Below are 17,415 nucleotides of genomic sequence, written 5' to 3' on the forward strand. Positions count from 1 at the left end.
AATGTAGACGTAAGAAATTAACTTGCAATTATCATAAAATCCATCATTGTAATTCACATAGCGCCACAGTGTTTGGATAGGTAATGATTTTGTAATATGGCAATTTGCATAAGTAGCCCTGAGATGGGTTATCATTTTCGATCCCACACAATTACAATTCCAACTCCATACATCAGAGCTCACAGCTATGTAAAACCACAGCGCTAATTAATAAGCCATTTACAGACTGCAGCTAGTTACAGCGGTCCTGCCGCTGACCTTACAGAGGACGAGCCCGTCTCAGAAGTGCCTGTGTGTAACTACAAACATAATGATGTGCCAGGAGGGAATCATTAAAAATAATTTACACAAGCCTTCATTTACAAGATCTTTTGATAGCATGCTTCCCCGGTGTTTAGATCCGCAGCGCAGCCCCTACCATTTGGAAAGCGCCAACCGGGAGAGCGAGTGGGGATACCTAAGTGGTTAATTAAGAGCTGTTGGGGCGCCCGGAGAGTCTCCTAAAAAATCCTTCTGATGTCTGCCGTGTCAAGTGTCTCTCTCAGGCAAAGCCACATGAGGCAGCAGCCACGGCAGGCTAATTACTGAGAAACCGGGAGCAGCTGAGAGTCAGTCTCTAAATGAGGCTGCTCCTAGCTAGCGCACCCAAGGTAATTTTGCTGGGGGGAGGGGGGATCAGATCTTTTGTGCTGCCGTGGTTACTGAGCACGGAGGCGGAAACGGGGCTGCCCACCGTCTGAAGTGCCTTGAAAGGGTTAATGTGCCCTGGGGAGAAAACACATAATTTACTGACAGGGGGGAGGCAGGTTTTACGAGAGGGCAGTCGGGGAAGGATCGAGACGGGATGATAGACAGCGATAAGATCCGTTTTAATGTCGCAACTGAAATATTACCATCGCTTCATACGAAAAGTACTGATATGAATGCTCAAGCTGTCAACTGACAAAAAAAAAATCCAAACAAACGAACAGGAACTGTTTGTTTTGTTGCTGTTTTTATTCCCTGATGAGTTTAACAGTACAGCTACATAATTATTTAGATTAAACAAAAAGGGGAGATGTTTAGCTATATTGTACATGTCATAATTAAATAAGAGAAAAGGGGAAACTGGTTTTGAACAGTACTAACTTGCAGGACTTATTTGCTCACATTTTATTTTGACTAAAATTCCAAACTGCAAATCGCAAATAAATGAGGTTAATTGTCAATTATTTCAGCTCTGCCTGCACAGATAATTGCTCATTTGTGTTTTTCAGTGTTTTCGTTTCATCACGACGCCCATTCCAACAAAGTAAACAAACAAACAGACGCGTAACAAAACGAAATGGACGCAACGCCAATAAGGGAGAGCGCCACTCAAATATTTTCTTATTTAATTCTCCGAATTCCCAGCTGCCGTGTTGAAATTTCGCTCGAAGGGGAAACCCTGCCAGAGCGAAGCGCGACAATGAGCGATCCGAGCTGCGGCAGCCGCAAAATCCCATGCTGATGATGATGCATCGGACCATTGCAAGGCTCCCCCCCTCGCATCCAGCCCCGCTGCCGAGCGAGGGTAGACTAATGGTGGAAGAGAAACAATGACGGTTTTAACAGCCGGAGCTGCCTACAGCAAAGCCGCTTTAGCGAGCAGCGACCGCAGCCGCATCAGCGATGACAGAAGACTGGCAGAGAAAACAGGCCAACAATGTGGCTCAGAAGCTGACCCTCACAGGGCCTAACCAAACTGTCCGCTTTCCACGCCCTGGCTAGTGCCTACGTCCCCCGCTTGTGATGTCACGGCTCAGCCGTCCTCCCTGACTGCCGCGAGGCTAAGATTGACAGGTCACCTGTCAGGGAGCCTCTCCCAGCAGCTGCCTTTGGGTCCCTGCATATGAGATCTTCGCGGGATGGGAATGGGGCACCGGTTTTAAATTGGTGTAGTCCAGGGTGACATTTCTCACAGTGGGTCGATAACAAAATGACAGTGTACGTACAAATGTGATTCACCAGACAATCGGCTTGTGCTGCTACTTCTCCCGGCACAGTGTATATTTGACTGACATACTTTCCTGGGATTATCAGCAAACATGTTTCACTATGATGAGAAATAAAATATATACATTATGTACACATCAACTGTGAGCAATTCGTCTAATTTTTGTCCATCAATTAAAGCTGTGCTAGTAACACTGTGCTATCTTTGTAAATATGTTTATTAGTCCAGACTTACAAATAAATAGCTAAAACACCAAAGAGATGGTGAGAGAACTATGAATTAACTATGAGTACCTATATGATAAGTATGATTCAGTAAATAAACACTGACCAAGAAATAAGCTGCTCTAAAAGCAATCAAACTTTAATTTAATAAAATCCGTAAAACAACAACATTTTTTTTCTCCAAGACATAAACCACACTATAGGAAATAATAATATTTTGTGTGCGACAGGTATGATTTAGAGCATGCAATTATGTAAGTACAGCACAGATCACAGTCTTATTTATTTTTTTATGAACAAAGGATATGTGTTCTCCGAGAGTTTTTCCTCTTTACTTATCCATAATTACATAAAGGTTCATGCCAAATAAGTACTTTTCTGACAGACAAAATAACAAGTGTATCTTTTCCTGGTAACATCGCAAGTCCGTTCATGTCATGTCAGAGCATAACCATAATCTGAAAACGACAGGTGACCACCATACCTGTCAGCCACCCTGAACTATTGGTTGTTGAAATCCTGAGAGATAAATGCTTGCATTGTCTGTTGCAGCTGCTAAATAGGCGGGAATATGAGGCGATCAAACAAGGGTATCTGGACAGTGGTAACTGACTGGCAGACCCTGTAGACAGAAAGGAAATGTTTAGCAAGAACATTTCTGGAGTGTTGTGCTGGAAGAGGTACAGAGGTTTTCAAGCCGTCCACAGACTGCTAAGAAGCCACACATTTCTTCATACTCAAATCCATTAAATAAAAGGTGTCAATAACAAATATTGAAGTCCATATTCTCTTTTTAACTTTGAATTCAAGTTGGAGCACGGATTTCTTTCATATAAGAAAGAAAGCAAGATCTATAAGTGCAATTTTACAGTTTTTTCCAAACTCATTTTATTGAATGAAAATCACAGTGCTGTTACGACATAATACTTCATGGTGTTATAGTGGAAAACCATCTCACGCCTCATAATACCTCAGATTGTTTCCAGGATAAGTATGATATTAAAATGAAAATAAATGTTATACATGTTTTTACCCATAAATCTAAATAAACACTCTCATAAGATGATGGCATTAACTGAGATTTTCAATAACTTCAGTAATGGACTGCTTATAAAAATAGAAATAGTATGAATTGGAGTTTAACTCAGTGTTGTGTATGTTATTTATTTTGATATGTGCATACTGCAGATTACATTAATGAGATGAAAATAAGGTGTACAATTGTAATGCCACATTTCTATGCTTGTAACGCTTCACATACCCAGATGAATGAGCGTGCAGTATCAATAGCAACCCAGAAAGTGTTTCCATAAAGCTATAGTAAAACTTGTTTATCTAGCTTTGGAGCACTGTATTCATCTGGGGATATACTGGAAATATCCATAACGATGTAAGAACAGTTGGGCCTGTAATTAAGTCCTTCTTCAGATAGACCCGACATAATTCATTAACGCAAAACACTTACACCAAAAGCAGAGGAAGAGTAGCATTCATTAAAAAAAGAAAGTTTAATGAATATTAAATATGAAAGTTTAAATGTAATAAACAGTCTGAACTTTTCAGCAACTGGGTGTATTTTTGAGCTGGTCATAATTATAACTCATCATTAACCAGCAGATCTGAAATCATTAGCAGATCTGAAATCTAATTTCTAAAATCTAAATTTAATTACACCATTATTAGAAGTAATTAAAAACAATAGTTTAAATATCTGTTTCATTTCCCCATTATCTAGTGTGGTCTGAGACAAATTCTGTTTGCCATTTGTGCTTTTTAATTAATCCCTCGGAGGGGTTTGTCTGCACAGAAATATTGTTGTTTCATGCACATTCGCTACATTCGCTGGAAATGTTTGAGACAAGGAATCTGGCTGGGCTGTATGTGCTTAATGCATACATATAAAACAACAGATGAGTCCAGAATTATTTTGTAACATCAATAGACTGAAATATTCATTTTTTAATTGCAATTTTAGCCTTAAACAAATTCACCTTTACTGTGAAACATCAGGGGAAATGGTAATACCTATTTTTTCAGTTTTTACTCGCACAGAAGCGGGAAATCAATAGAAACTGTTTGCTACATTGTCACATGGTAATATTTTGTTAATGAGAGCCAAAACTTATTTGCATAATCATGTGACTGCGTTGTGTTGCCTAAACCATAACAGTGTAATAGCTTTCTGCAATACAACTGGCCACTACTCCTACCTTCAAAGACGAGGATCAAAACAGACCATCCTTGCCGAGCAAATTTCAGCTGGTATCTGTGGAAATAAAAGTCACAGGAAATATGATATAGTTTTATAAATAAGCAGGCCTAGGGCAGTGTGGGTTGAGCGATACCCCCCTCGTCACATGTGCTCCAAGCAGCCTCAGTTGCGAAAGCAGGATGCTAACTGATGACTTTTAAAAACATTATCTTAGAAGAACAGCAGAATATACTGGAAATGCAACCTGTAGTTCATCTGTAAATAATCCTGTGTGTTAGCAAGCTTGATCCCCAACATAAATGAGCTCTTCTCTGCTGTACTGGTTTAGCCGATCCAAACACATTGGCTATTTACGCTAAAAACCGAGAGCGGGTAGCTCATTATTTAATGCACTTTGGGCTCGTACCGAGTTATGGAATACAGAGCGCAGGTCTAATTCCTCTGTGGGATGCTGTGCAAAATCAATTCAAGGAGGCTGATAATAAATGGCATTTTTATGCTGCACTTATGTGAAGCTATCCAATGGGAATGACCTAGCTAGCTTTAAAAAGCAAACACTTGCATAAATGACACTCACCTTTTCAGCACGTGACACTTATATGAAATTCTTTCTTGGATTCTGAAGTTTTGAATTGAATTGACTTTGTAAATATTCTTTTAATAGTTATATTATTTTATGTAATGAATGATTGCTAATAGACACTTGATTACAAAATATCTGTCATTATGAGATTAGTGTTTATATAGTGAAATCAGAAATATATCGGGAATATGACATATATGTATATGCATTTGCACTATGTCGTTATAGCGCCAATGAAGTTGATTGCTCAGATTTACATATCGCATCAGATATGGAGTATAATAAGTTTGGTTTCTGAAATAACATGGTGAAAGAGGCGATTCTTCAGTCAGAGGTCGGAAAGGTGAATTTCTGTCTTACGTTTTGGACCATTTTCAATTCATTTTGATGTCAGGCCAAAATTAAAGTGCCTACAAATTTTAAAACCAGGTTCTCTCCACCCTTGAGCGGCTGCCAGTTGGCTGCAAATGGCAATATATCCAATACAGAAGTACTGAAAAGTTTATCTTTTAAAGCTGGATCTATTAAAGGAAATGAACCACAACGTAATTTTAACTGGGACTCCACATAGTTTTAACTTGGACGGTGGCCTCTAATCTAAACGTTAGGCGATAGCCATTTGTAGATGGCGAAGTCGCAGTTTAGGAAAAAGTAAAAATTATTTTCATTTTCGCCTGACTGTCGTTTACTATACATTTCTGTTTTTCTGAGTGTGGAGAAAAAGGAAACGTTTGTGTAAATGAGTATCATTTGTTAAAAACAAAAACTTTTAGGCATATAAAGAAAATGCATGTGGGGTTGTTTGCGGTGATCAGAGTGGCGAACAGACGAATTCTATTTGTGGTGTGTAGTGTGTGCCTTAGTCATTTCTTGACAAAACAGTCATCTTATTTACACGCTTCACAATAACCCACCGCAACTGTCGAAAAGAGGAATAAGGAGGGAAAATAATTAGCATATTAATCTTTTTTATGCCGCCATCTTTCAGGTCCAGGAGACTACGGTGTAATTTAAATCTAAACGCTTTCCTGGCATTAGAATTCATTTTAGATGGGTCAATTGTTCTATAATAAAAGGATAGAAGGTGTACTTCATGCAGGAGATTTATGTCTACCATTTGTTCATATTCATGTGCTAGTGAATACCCTCAATTCAAATGGTGATGGTGGCTCATATCAGTCGGGCTGCAGCCCCCACAGATCAGTAACCGGCAGCAATGAATTTCATTTGCAGGACAAAAAAAAAAAAGAAAAAAAAAATACAGAGAAATTAACTCCAACAGTTTATTGATTTTTTGCTCAACAGAAGCCTGTGTAACAGCTCTATTGCCCTCATAATGATTAGTGACAAAAGTTTAATTAAGCAATTATGAAGCCAATAATGGAGTTGTCTGGTTTGCTTAGCTTTAGACTGTTTAAGACTTATCTCTCTCCCGCACATCACAGCAGCTGGAATGTGCTTGAGGAGATTAATGTGGAGGGAACACAGATGCCCACGTTAATACCGCTTCATGATGCCGTTTGAATGAAGTTGAGAACACAAGCTTGCCTTTATCAAATTACAAGTCTGCTTTTCATGAATATGTAGTAAAAAACACACACGCACGCACACACACAGTAATGGCTTCAAGGTGTAATTATAAAGATACACAACAAAAACGACACGCAGTCCTTTTTTAGTAATCCCTGCTATGCAATACGCATGATTATGTAGCGCTGAATAAAGCCTTACAGTGTTCTAAGCTGCTTTAGCATTGTGTCGCTAACCAAACAATCGCTGGCCATTTCTGAATGTTACTTAATGTTTCATTAAATTTTTCCCTCTTTATTCTCCACCCCCCCCCCCCATTTTACAAATGATTAGATTTTCATCCTTCTGCATGCTTACAGATACTCTTAAAGTGCTGATGTTCAGCTTTGCACCAAAGTGCTCTTAGAAGCATAAAATAATGACATATATAATGTGCAAAATGTGCACACAAAAGTGATTCAAAAGTTCCCAAAGAGGAAGAAATTATCATTTCAGAGCAACATATTAATTATAAATATTTTTGACAATTCTCCCAAGATTGTTAACAGCAGTGACAATTTTATTGGGCAAGTTTGGATCAACTGTACATTATGTAATATATTGAATATTTTTTATAGGTTTTGTATACTTGTCAGGTAAGAATAATTTTGACAAACAGCACAAGCAAGTGCACTGTTCTTTGACATTGTAGAAAGAAAACGTAAGAACATGAAGTGTTCTGAACAATCAAGGTGTTCGCCAAGTGATTTCCACAGAGTTTTGGAGAAACAGGTTATAGGGTGAAGACTAGGAAAGAATGCAGAATACCCCCCCTCCCCTCCAAAAAAAAACTGATCTGCAGAACTGAGGGTGAATACTCTCCAACAGAGATGACACTGGAAAGCACTATATTTAATATTACAGTATATATGCATACACATGGACTGCACTATGTATATATGCAGTATATGCATAATATACTGTATATAACATATATGTGCGCTATTTATATATTATATGTATATTACCATATACAGTTTATTATACACATAGACATACATAACCATACATACTTTGTTCAAATTTTAATTAGGCTGGCAATAAAAACACCTCTTTGCTCTAAAGCAAGGTCACTGTGGACCAGCTTCGCTCTTAGCTCTGAAGCAAAAGCATGAGGGTTTTTAAAAGTCCCGGACGCTATAGCGTTCGCGGCGGCCCGTCCCCCCGCCTAGATGACGAAACGAGGCGCTGTAGGTGGAACTGCATCTGGCATCGTATTTACGCAGGACTGCCACATCTTGGGAACGCTCAACGTTGCCAGATTGCAGGCTAATTAGGGAGCTCTTGGATGACCATCAGTGCTGTCTCTGGGCAAGGTAACGCAGACCTGATCCACCACGCGCCCAGTGTGAGGCCTGCGATAATGACTGGTCATTAAAACCTCCAGAGACCTTCTCCTTTCCAATGTTTTTTAAGGGTCCAAAGCACGTAGTGCTATGGAACCTTATTGTTTTTGTTAGGATTATTATTATTTTTTTTATTTTTATTATTTTTCTTCCCTAAAACTGAATGCCCAGCCTAAACCGTAAGTCCTAGGCCGACCAAATTTGGTAGGATGATTGGTATTTCTACCCACTACTCAGGTTGTCCGACCCGTCCGACTCAGCCAGAGGGGGGCGCCGTAGCGCCCCCCAACACGTTTCAGTCAATATCTCCTGTCCTGTTTGTCCTACAACCAAAATTCTTTTTTCTGCTGATACAGACAGCCATGCCCTACCAAAAAGTCAATGGGACCATGAAGCTCCGCCTACTTAGATTTTTTGCTAATTTGCATATTTTGCAAATACTACTTATCTCTTAAAGTCCTAGCTTGTCCTACCAAATCAGACAAATGAGGTGTCAAACGAATCAGAACTGTGAGCTCATCAAGAATTTCTAAAAAAATTGAGACATTTTGTGTATTGTACGGCCATTAGCCACGCCCAAAGAATTCCCAAATTTGGCCCATTTTGGTCTAACAGCTATGACTTGCCCTTGCCTTGACCTACATCGACCAAATTTGAAATTCTACCTCCGGACATCATTCTGGGGACACGGTCCAAGGGGGGCCGCATTTCGTCCATAGGGGGCGCTATGACTAAAAACTGCCAATATCTCCTGACGGCCTTGGCCAATCCAACTGGAATTTGGCAGATATGTACTAGGTCCCAGCCTGAGGTCAGTCACCTACAATGACAGTCATGAGTCCTGAAACAGTGGCCGCCATTGGCCAATCAAAATCAAGCAGCAATTTGACTTGCTTAATGATGACCAATCCAAATCAAATTTAGCTGGTACATTTGTCCTCTGACCCTCAGCCTACCGTGTAAACAGTGGCTACGGCCACTGTTTATATATTACTAAGACCAACCTAGGCCAATTCAGCTCAAATGAGTTACCAGATCAGGTAGGAAGGTGTCTACCGATCTCACTTGCTTTAACCACAGCAACGGGTGGCTCAGTGGGCTAAACTTGTATGCTTGTAATCAGAGGGTCGCAGGTTCGAACCCAGCTTCGGCGGGTACTCGAGCTAGGCAGCCCGATGTGCACAGCATACCCTCCATGAAGTGAGCTGGGGAGACGTGAAGGCGTTTTCCCCACGATGATGAATGAAGCTTATATTATTGTTAATTTAGACGTGCTCAGGCACTACTTCAGACGGTTAAACAATAATTATTTTTCTTCCCTAAAACTGAATGCCCAGCCTAAACCGTAAGTCCTAGACTGACCAAATTTGGCAACAATATTGCTATTCCTACCCACTACTCAGTCCCACTGACCCATCCCAGTCAGTCAGATGGGGGCGCTACAGCACCCCGATTTGCATTTCTGCCTATATCTCCAGACCTGTCAAGCCTACAGTTGAAATTTATTGCCAGGCCAATTCACTATGTCCTGATGAATCAACCTGCATATAGATCTTGGTTTTACATCTTTGCCTTCTTGCATGATTTATAGATGTTTTGAAAACAGGTTTTTTGTTAACCTCCTAGGATATTCACCTAACATCCATAAATCGGGTGTCATTCAAATCAGGAGACAGTCCTTTTAAAGATTTACAGAAAAAACTTAAACTTTCGGTAAGATACAGCCTCCAGCCACACCCTGACTGTACTGATGTCTTGCCCATTTCAATCAGACAGCTATATCTCAGGGATGCTTCAGCCAATCATTACAACAATTGGCTCACTGATGTAGGACTGTACCCCAGAGATAACCTCCAAATTTCGTGTCGATCGGTCAATCGGGAGCGCTACGCCACTGTCTATATACATCTAAGACCCACCTAGGCTCATTGAGCTAAAACGAGTTACCAGAAGGTGTCTACTGATCTCAGTCGTCTTACCCACAGCAGCGGGTGGCTCAGTGTGCTAATCCTGTGTGCCTGTAATCAGAGGATCGCCGGTTCGAACCCAGCTTAGTATTTTTGTATTTCAGCTAGGTATCCTGATGTGCACAGTGTACTCTCTGATGTTGACTGGCCTGTTACACCTGCACTAAAAGCATCTCCATCCTAATGTCTGCCAACTACTGAGACCGTCCAGCTCTGTCCTACATCTCCTATCCTGTTATGGCAGTCTAATTCTGTCTGACTTTCTACTACCCTGGCCGCCGGTTCACTGCCGTTATTCCTCTACTGTCCGACCAGTCCGATCGTCCTGCGCTTTGGACCCTTTCGTAACTGCCTGCAGTTTCTAGTTTTTTTTTGTTTTTTTTTTGTCTCACCACAAATGCATTCCTGGCAGATTTTAAACATTGTGCTTCATTTGTGTTTCTACGGCGATGTTCAGGGTGGTCTGTACTGGCTGGCGATGTTAACTGTCTGTACATGTCGGTCAGCCTGAATTGCTACAGGCGTCTAGTAATACCAGTATTACTGCTGAAGAAGGCGGCTTCTTGAAGATCTCCACAGACGATGTGCAATCCATAAAATTAAACAAACAGACAAATCAACAAACAAACAAATGGGTTCTTTTTGAAAGACATTAATATTGATTTTCACAGATAATGATTTTCTTTTCAATATTGAATGATGAGGGGGAAACAAATTATACAAATAAAGAGTTTATATATGCAGAATATACAGTATATGTGTGTGTGCGTGTGTCTCTGTGAGTGGGCTATGTAAATATTATATTGTGGGGACAAAAAAATCCCCACAATGTGATAAAAACCTGTCATTTTAACATTGTGGGGACCACAGGGGAAATTTCAATGTTATAAAATCTGTGACTGCAATCAAAAAAACAAAAATGTCAAAAGTCTTGTATTTTGTCTGGTTAGTTATGGTTAAGGTTAGGGCTGGGTAGGGGTTAAGGTTGTCATAGTTGGGATTTGGGTTTTTCCCATGAAAATGAATGGACGGTCCCCACAAACATATGACTAGAAACAAGTATTTGATGATAAGGAAGTTTAGACAGATAGAAAGACAGACATTGATAGACAGATTAATGGATAGATGGCATGGAGGGGGGCGAACGCCAAATGATTTGCAAAGAAAAAATTCAAATGACTTCAGACAATAAAAATAAAGCTGAGTTTTCCTTTTGAGATCTGCACGTAAGGTCCAAGCAGACAGTGACAGACTGCATCATCGCAAATGTCTCATACAGGAATACATAAGTGATGTCAGACACTGATAACGTACCTTTCTGCAGAGAGATCACGGAAGCTATTTTAAAGCGCAAAACTGCTGACTGAATTCAGTAATAAAAGAAATTTCGTTTAATGGCTGCTTGAAAGTCCTGCGTGTAAATGGTGGTATATAGCATGGCTAATTGCTGTCTCGCAGACAGTGATGCTAATATGAAGCTGGATATAGCTCATCGATACATGTCCAAGTGTGTCCATTGTCTTTTCTGCCACATATTTCTACAAGGATCCTGGCAGTAAACACGCAACTGCAAGGACAATATTTCAAATCCTGTTAAAATGGCTTCACCTTAATGGGAAGTGTGTCATATTTCACTTCAGAGCTTTCGTTTCGTTTCTGGGCTAGACTGCACGTTCATTTTGGAGACCCTACTACCAGCCAGTGAACCCTGTCAGAGAGTATTTCCAGCAGTTTCCATGTTAAAGTTTCAGACCGACGCATGACTCAATTACTAGACTTTTTTAAAAGCTGAAATATTATTAATAAACGCCAAATACTCTACATTGGTCCACTGGTTAGCCCCTGTGGGTTAAGAAGATTTAATCTTTGAATAAAATTCTACTTCCACACGATGCAATCACAGTTCCCCTTATCCATACACTCCCTGTTTTTATTTTATATATATATAAAAAATATATATGGCTTTATGGTGATCTGTTCTGCTGAAAATACCAATTTTATGTCAGCTTTGTGGTGTTCATAGCCTTCAAGTAGAAGCAATGACAAAACGTGACAAGGCCCTCTTTCTGTAAGAAGACGGCCCCCTGCCTGATTTACGCTTTTACCTTATGGGCACGCCGAAGCTGGTGGTTCTGGTCAAACTGAGAAACTTCTACACCTTTGATATGAAATATTCAGTCTCACATCATACTTGCTATTTAACATATTTCCTTCAAGCACTTATCATTCAGTGCTGGTTGCTTCACACTAGTATTTAGGAGTTATACAGGACTAGATATTTGTGTTAGTCTCTCATATTAAAACCAGATATAATGAATTGTTATTGATACGTAAATCTCTTAAGTGTGCATTTATGTTTCATCCAGATTTATAAAGCAAAGGACATGTAATTACTGACTTCTGACACTTTTTAAGCTTCCTAAATCAAAACACAATAATTTAGTAATACAGAGAGGTGACACCTCACAGGTGACAGGTGACAAAGAAGTGAGACGGGATATGATCTGTTAAGGAGTGACTCAGTGGTACATAGACACATGCTTGTAATTATTGTTTTTTAATTTTGTTAAAGAAATTGTATTTGAATAAGCTAACCGAAATAGATTTTTAAATATACACACTATTTGGAATAATGGCTTCTTTCAACACTTAGGAATACATGATTACTGTATATGATTACAATAGAATTACAAATAGATGAAATAATTTCCTTAAAAAGTTATAAATTCCCATATTTTGTGTATTATATAAAATACACATTCACATTACTAATGGTTATTTTAAAACACAACATTTCATTAGACTTGGAAATTATTCTTATTCAGATTTCTTATTTTTTGTGGAATTTTGTGTCGATTCAGAAATAATTGAACTACTGGCTATTAATTATCATTTGAGACAAGGTGCAGCACGGCAACAATGTAACTAAAAAAAATAGGTAACAGGTAACTAAGTCTTTATTTAAGCTACTGTTTTCAATTTGGTATGTCTGCGTCTGACAGGCGATATAACCCGCCCCCCCTCCCGCCAATCCACACACGCCTTACATGACAGAATATCCACGAGAAGCTGCACATATTGTTTACTTTGCTTTATAGAAAGCCTTCAGCGTGGCGCTTTTATTCCTCGCTGCTGCCCGAAAAGTGGAGGGAAGCCGGAAAGCGCCGGAAAACTGCGGCTCCCTGTTAATAAGACGCCCATCATGCTCGTCCTCCTGATTTGCGGCCCCCTCTAACTCACCATGATTACGTTCTAAGAGGCTTTTGCTGCCCCCAGCTGATCCTCATCTTGTTACGTGGCATTAATGACACTTCAGTCACCGCGGCTTTCAAGCAGAGCCCCTTCCACGGCGAACAGAGAGTTGACATTTCCTGACATTTTCCCAACTAATTACAGTACAAATAATTAAGCATGTTCTCGTATGTAACAAATGAAGGCGAAGGCCGTCTGTCAGCCGCAGTGATTGATGACACTCGGGGAGACTTTATCTGATGGCTGCCGCCGCGGAGGTACTGAGGAGGCAAATTTATTAGAACGAACGATGCAAATTTGGAGTCATCTCATCCAGTTATGCGCCAAAGCAATATCCGTGTCAAGGTGAATGTGACAATGAAAGCGAAATATTTGCATTTTGTGAAGCGGGTTGAAGGGGAAATCAGAGCAGGAAGATGACAGGCCTAATTATTTTGGCTCACACAGGCCAAGACAGCTGTTTCTGGTGTCCCAAACAAGGCTGTCACGCAGGTAACTGAATAGGTCTGCATATGAGTCTGTATCTGACACTGTACCGAGATGTCTCCTGCTAATGACCAATGCTAATGTTACTGCCATGTCTTAAAAATTGCATATGTGTCACAGTGCACTTTCTGCAAGGCAGTCAACATTTTGCTACATAATTATGTGTTAGAGAATTAATTCCTGTCTGTCACCTGCCTATGCCCAGCCACCATTTATTGAATTTGACAAATTGTAAGTTACCATAGCAACTTAAACTGTACCACACAACAAACAATTGTTTCATAAGAGAGCTGGCCCAGTTATTTTGGGATAGTTTATTACGATTGAATTAACTTTTACAACATGGTTTGCTTGTGTCCGATAACTAATTTCACAATGGATATATTTTATTTGCCTCACTGTGAATCATTCATCTATATATATATATATATAGATGTTTTTTAGCTATTACATTTGTATAAAGAATAGAGGAAATAACAGATTGTCATGAAAAAACAGATTGATAATTGATAACAAAGGTCTTGCTTTAATTCTTACACAAACCTTTAAATGGATGGGTATAGCAAAGACTAATTAGTTAATTAAAAGGAATCACAATTCCAAAATTAAACCTTAATAATTTCTTTCAAGGCATGACAGAAAGTTCATGCAAAAGAAGTCCTATGCTCTAATTCATTGTGCTTCAGTGTTTACATGTAATATTATAACCAACAATGAACAATGCAAAGTAATTTATGCTACCAAAAAACAATATGTTATGTATGTGTCTCGCGCTTTGGGAAAAACATGGGTTGCCGCCTACACTTATAATGAATCTACAATTTGTTCTCTGGGGTTGGCTTTCAATGGCCCTAGAGGGGCAGGCAAATCCTGGTGGGTTTGGGAAAATATACATGGGGATCAAAGTTTACTGCTGTGTCTCTCAGCGCCTGCTGGAGAACAGATGGGCACTGGCAGCACTATGAACCCATTGAGATTCAGGATACAAAATGATTCTGCCAATCTGTAAAAAAAAAGAAAAGAAAAGAGAGAGGCCAGCAAGGATAATGCGCCTGTGCTGCTCTCCAGACGTCCAGTGAAGGAGGGTGGGCTTGGTATTCAACAATACACCTTAATAGTATATGATCATTACCAGAAATGGGCCCAAATGCACTTTAATAAAATACAAAGTAACAATTTACATTTTCCTATTTATAATGGCCCCATCATTGTATGTAATAAAATGTGTAGTTATTAATATAGCAAACACAGTAGATGGAGTGATAACAATACATTTTGAATGATACTTACACAACATTGATTCCATATATTCACATAGAAGTGCTTTCACATACCAAAATTGTTCACATACTAAATGACTCCTTACTGTTTTAGATGAGATTTACAGCTTTATAGGTGACAATGGACATCAACTTCAGACAGTCAGATATAAAACATTGGCTGTCTTGAAATTATACACCATTATATAACATTTGGTTATATTAGATGTATTACATATCAATAAATATACAGATACATATTCCGAATCCTGTATTAATTATATTCTGCAATAAAGTATGATCACATCACAATTCTAAAACATTGCTAATTGATTTTTTTATTTTTTTATTTTCTTTATTCCTTTCAGATCATTTTTTCTGTAGGTAATCCACTGCAGAAGTCTGACTGCTTTGCAGACAAGCTTGAGTGATCAACATGATTTTTAATTTATTTTTTTCCTGTGGTGCATCCATTCAATAGTACTAAACGTTTCAGCCTTTGAGCGGTCATTCTTCAGTCGTCTGGCTCAGTGTCTGAGTTATCGGGGTCTGCTGAAATGTGCCCCCCATGGTACCTCACTCCCCCTACAATTACCAAAGCTCAGGAGCTTTATTTTTTGGTCATTTTTAAGGCTTGTTGGAGTAGGTTGGACACATTTCATACTGTTTCCAGCCATAATATCCAATAACAATGACAATTATTAACTTGTGTTTTAAGTTCAATTTTATCATGTTGCGTTAGGGAATCTTAGTAATGCAGCACTCATGCAGAGTATTTTCGCATCAAAGCCATTTCACAAAATGATGATATCCAGCTTTTAAAGTAAGCATTCATCAAAGACAATTAGTAGTAAAACAATGGCTGTCTTAAGAACAAACAGCGTAAAACAGGTTTAACGCTTTCCATTATGAAGATACCGATGATCCCCAAACCCTTGGGGTACAATTCTTTGTTTTTGTGATGCAGAAGACTCACTGATTTATTTACTTTCCATATTTCATATGTCAACGACATTATTGTACTTGCCTACAGATCCATAATTAACCACAGCAATCATTATTTTATATGACTGTACTTACATCACATTTGTTGCCTCAATGGTTAACGTCTTAAAGGAAGACCACTGTAATTTAGAAATTTAAGTTTTGTTTAGATAATCATTGAAACCCAGTCATTATAAGGTCTAAGGTCTCGTACTGTTCATGCATTGGGGTACATTTGGCAAATACGGTTTGTACCAAAAGATGACACATGAATCTTCAAAAATTACTGCCAAGTATCCTCTTGCCTGTAGATGCTTGCTATACTCTCACTATACTCTCAGCGTACATGCTCTGTTGCAGGGTATTCTCCAAACTTAGTGAGACTCTATCTTCACTTCATAGAGGGCTTATCACCATGTCGATTTTCATTGACATCTAACAGTATCCTTGTCTCTCAATGAATAAAAAAAAAAACAAAACAATAAATTAAAGTAATACCACTAAATATTATTAAAGAACCATAAGAAAACCAAACATGATACATTAAGTAAACCAGAGAAGAGGAAAAAAATTGAATTATATTTTAGAAAGAAAGTTTCTACTGTTTTCATGAGGAACATATTTGATGTGGTGTCAGAGAGCATTTGAACCTTCTTGTCTTAAGTGTATTCACAAAAAATCAACTATTTTAAGATTATAAAGTTCATGAAGAGGTCGCAGGCCTATTATCAGAATTATAATGGTGTTGTTTATGTCACCAGCTGGAAGGTGGAGATTAGGAGATTTTTTTAGGTCTTAAATATCCTGAGTGCAATAAGCAGCAAAGGTATGCAGTCTCGTAATTAAGCGAAAAAGCATTAGCCAGTTTTTCATATAATTTGGACTTATAACCATGCTGTTAAAACAGGCCTGCTTTAGACTTGTCTAATAGCACAAATCACTGTCAATACTCCTCTTCACTTACCTTTGCCCACGATGACTTCCAAGAAGTGACCATTGTGCCACACACTGTGAAACATGCACAAGCTAATGGGATGAGATACATAAAATTATTATGCTGACAGTAAATCATATTACATCCCTAATAAGCATTAACTGGATAACTAGGTCAAAGCAGTATTATCTTAATTGATTTTTCAAAAGAAACCTGACAGAGAAATGTCAATGCTCGAATATTTCTTCATGCATCATTAAAACAAGATTGGCATTTAACAAAAGGGGAATCCTTTGCAGAATTGATTCTTGCTCCAGGCTGCCTGGAAGTAAGTGTATTACATAAAAATCTATACAGGATATTAAAACAACACTATTCTGCAAGACAGTCACAATTAAAAGCTGACACCCGTCTCTTTGTGTTTGCTACAAGACTGTGCCACCAAATATATTTCAGACCACTAAGTCTGTTACAATCAATACCTATGAATACAGAGCAAGTGGAATTATGTTCAGGAATTAATTCAATAAAATACCCTTGTAATTCATTTAATTTCATTCTCATCGCTACTTCTAATCAAGGGCAAAAATGTACTCATAGTTTGGAACAGATCAACCAAGATAC

General features: G+C 38.8%; 1 long non-coding RNA gene across 1 annotated transcript; it reads left to right on the forward strand.

Annotated features, from left to right (window-relative positions):
* The first annotated feature begins 388 nt into the window (after positions 1–388).
* On the forward strand, positions 389–2,115 carry LOC111845955 (uncharacterized). Its single transcript, XR_002838777.2, has 2 exons — positions 389–650; positions 1,257–2,115. It is a non-coding gene; the product is annotated as an uncharacterized lncRNA (long non-coding RNA).
* Positions 2,116–17,415: the final 15,300 nt, after the last annotated feature.

The sequence above is a fragment of the Paramormyrops kingsleyae genome, chromosome 9 (genome assembly GCF_048594095.1).
Source record: "Paramormyrops kingsleyae isolate MSU_618 chromosome 9, PKINGS_0.4, whole genome shotgun sequence".
NCBI lineage: Eukaryota > Metazoa > Chordata > Actinopteri > Osteoglossiformes > Mormyridae > Paramormyrops > Paramormyrops kingsleyae.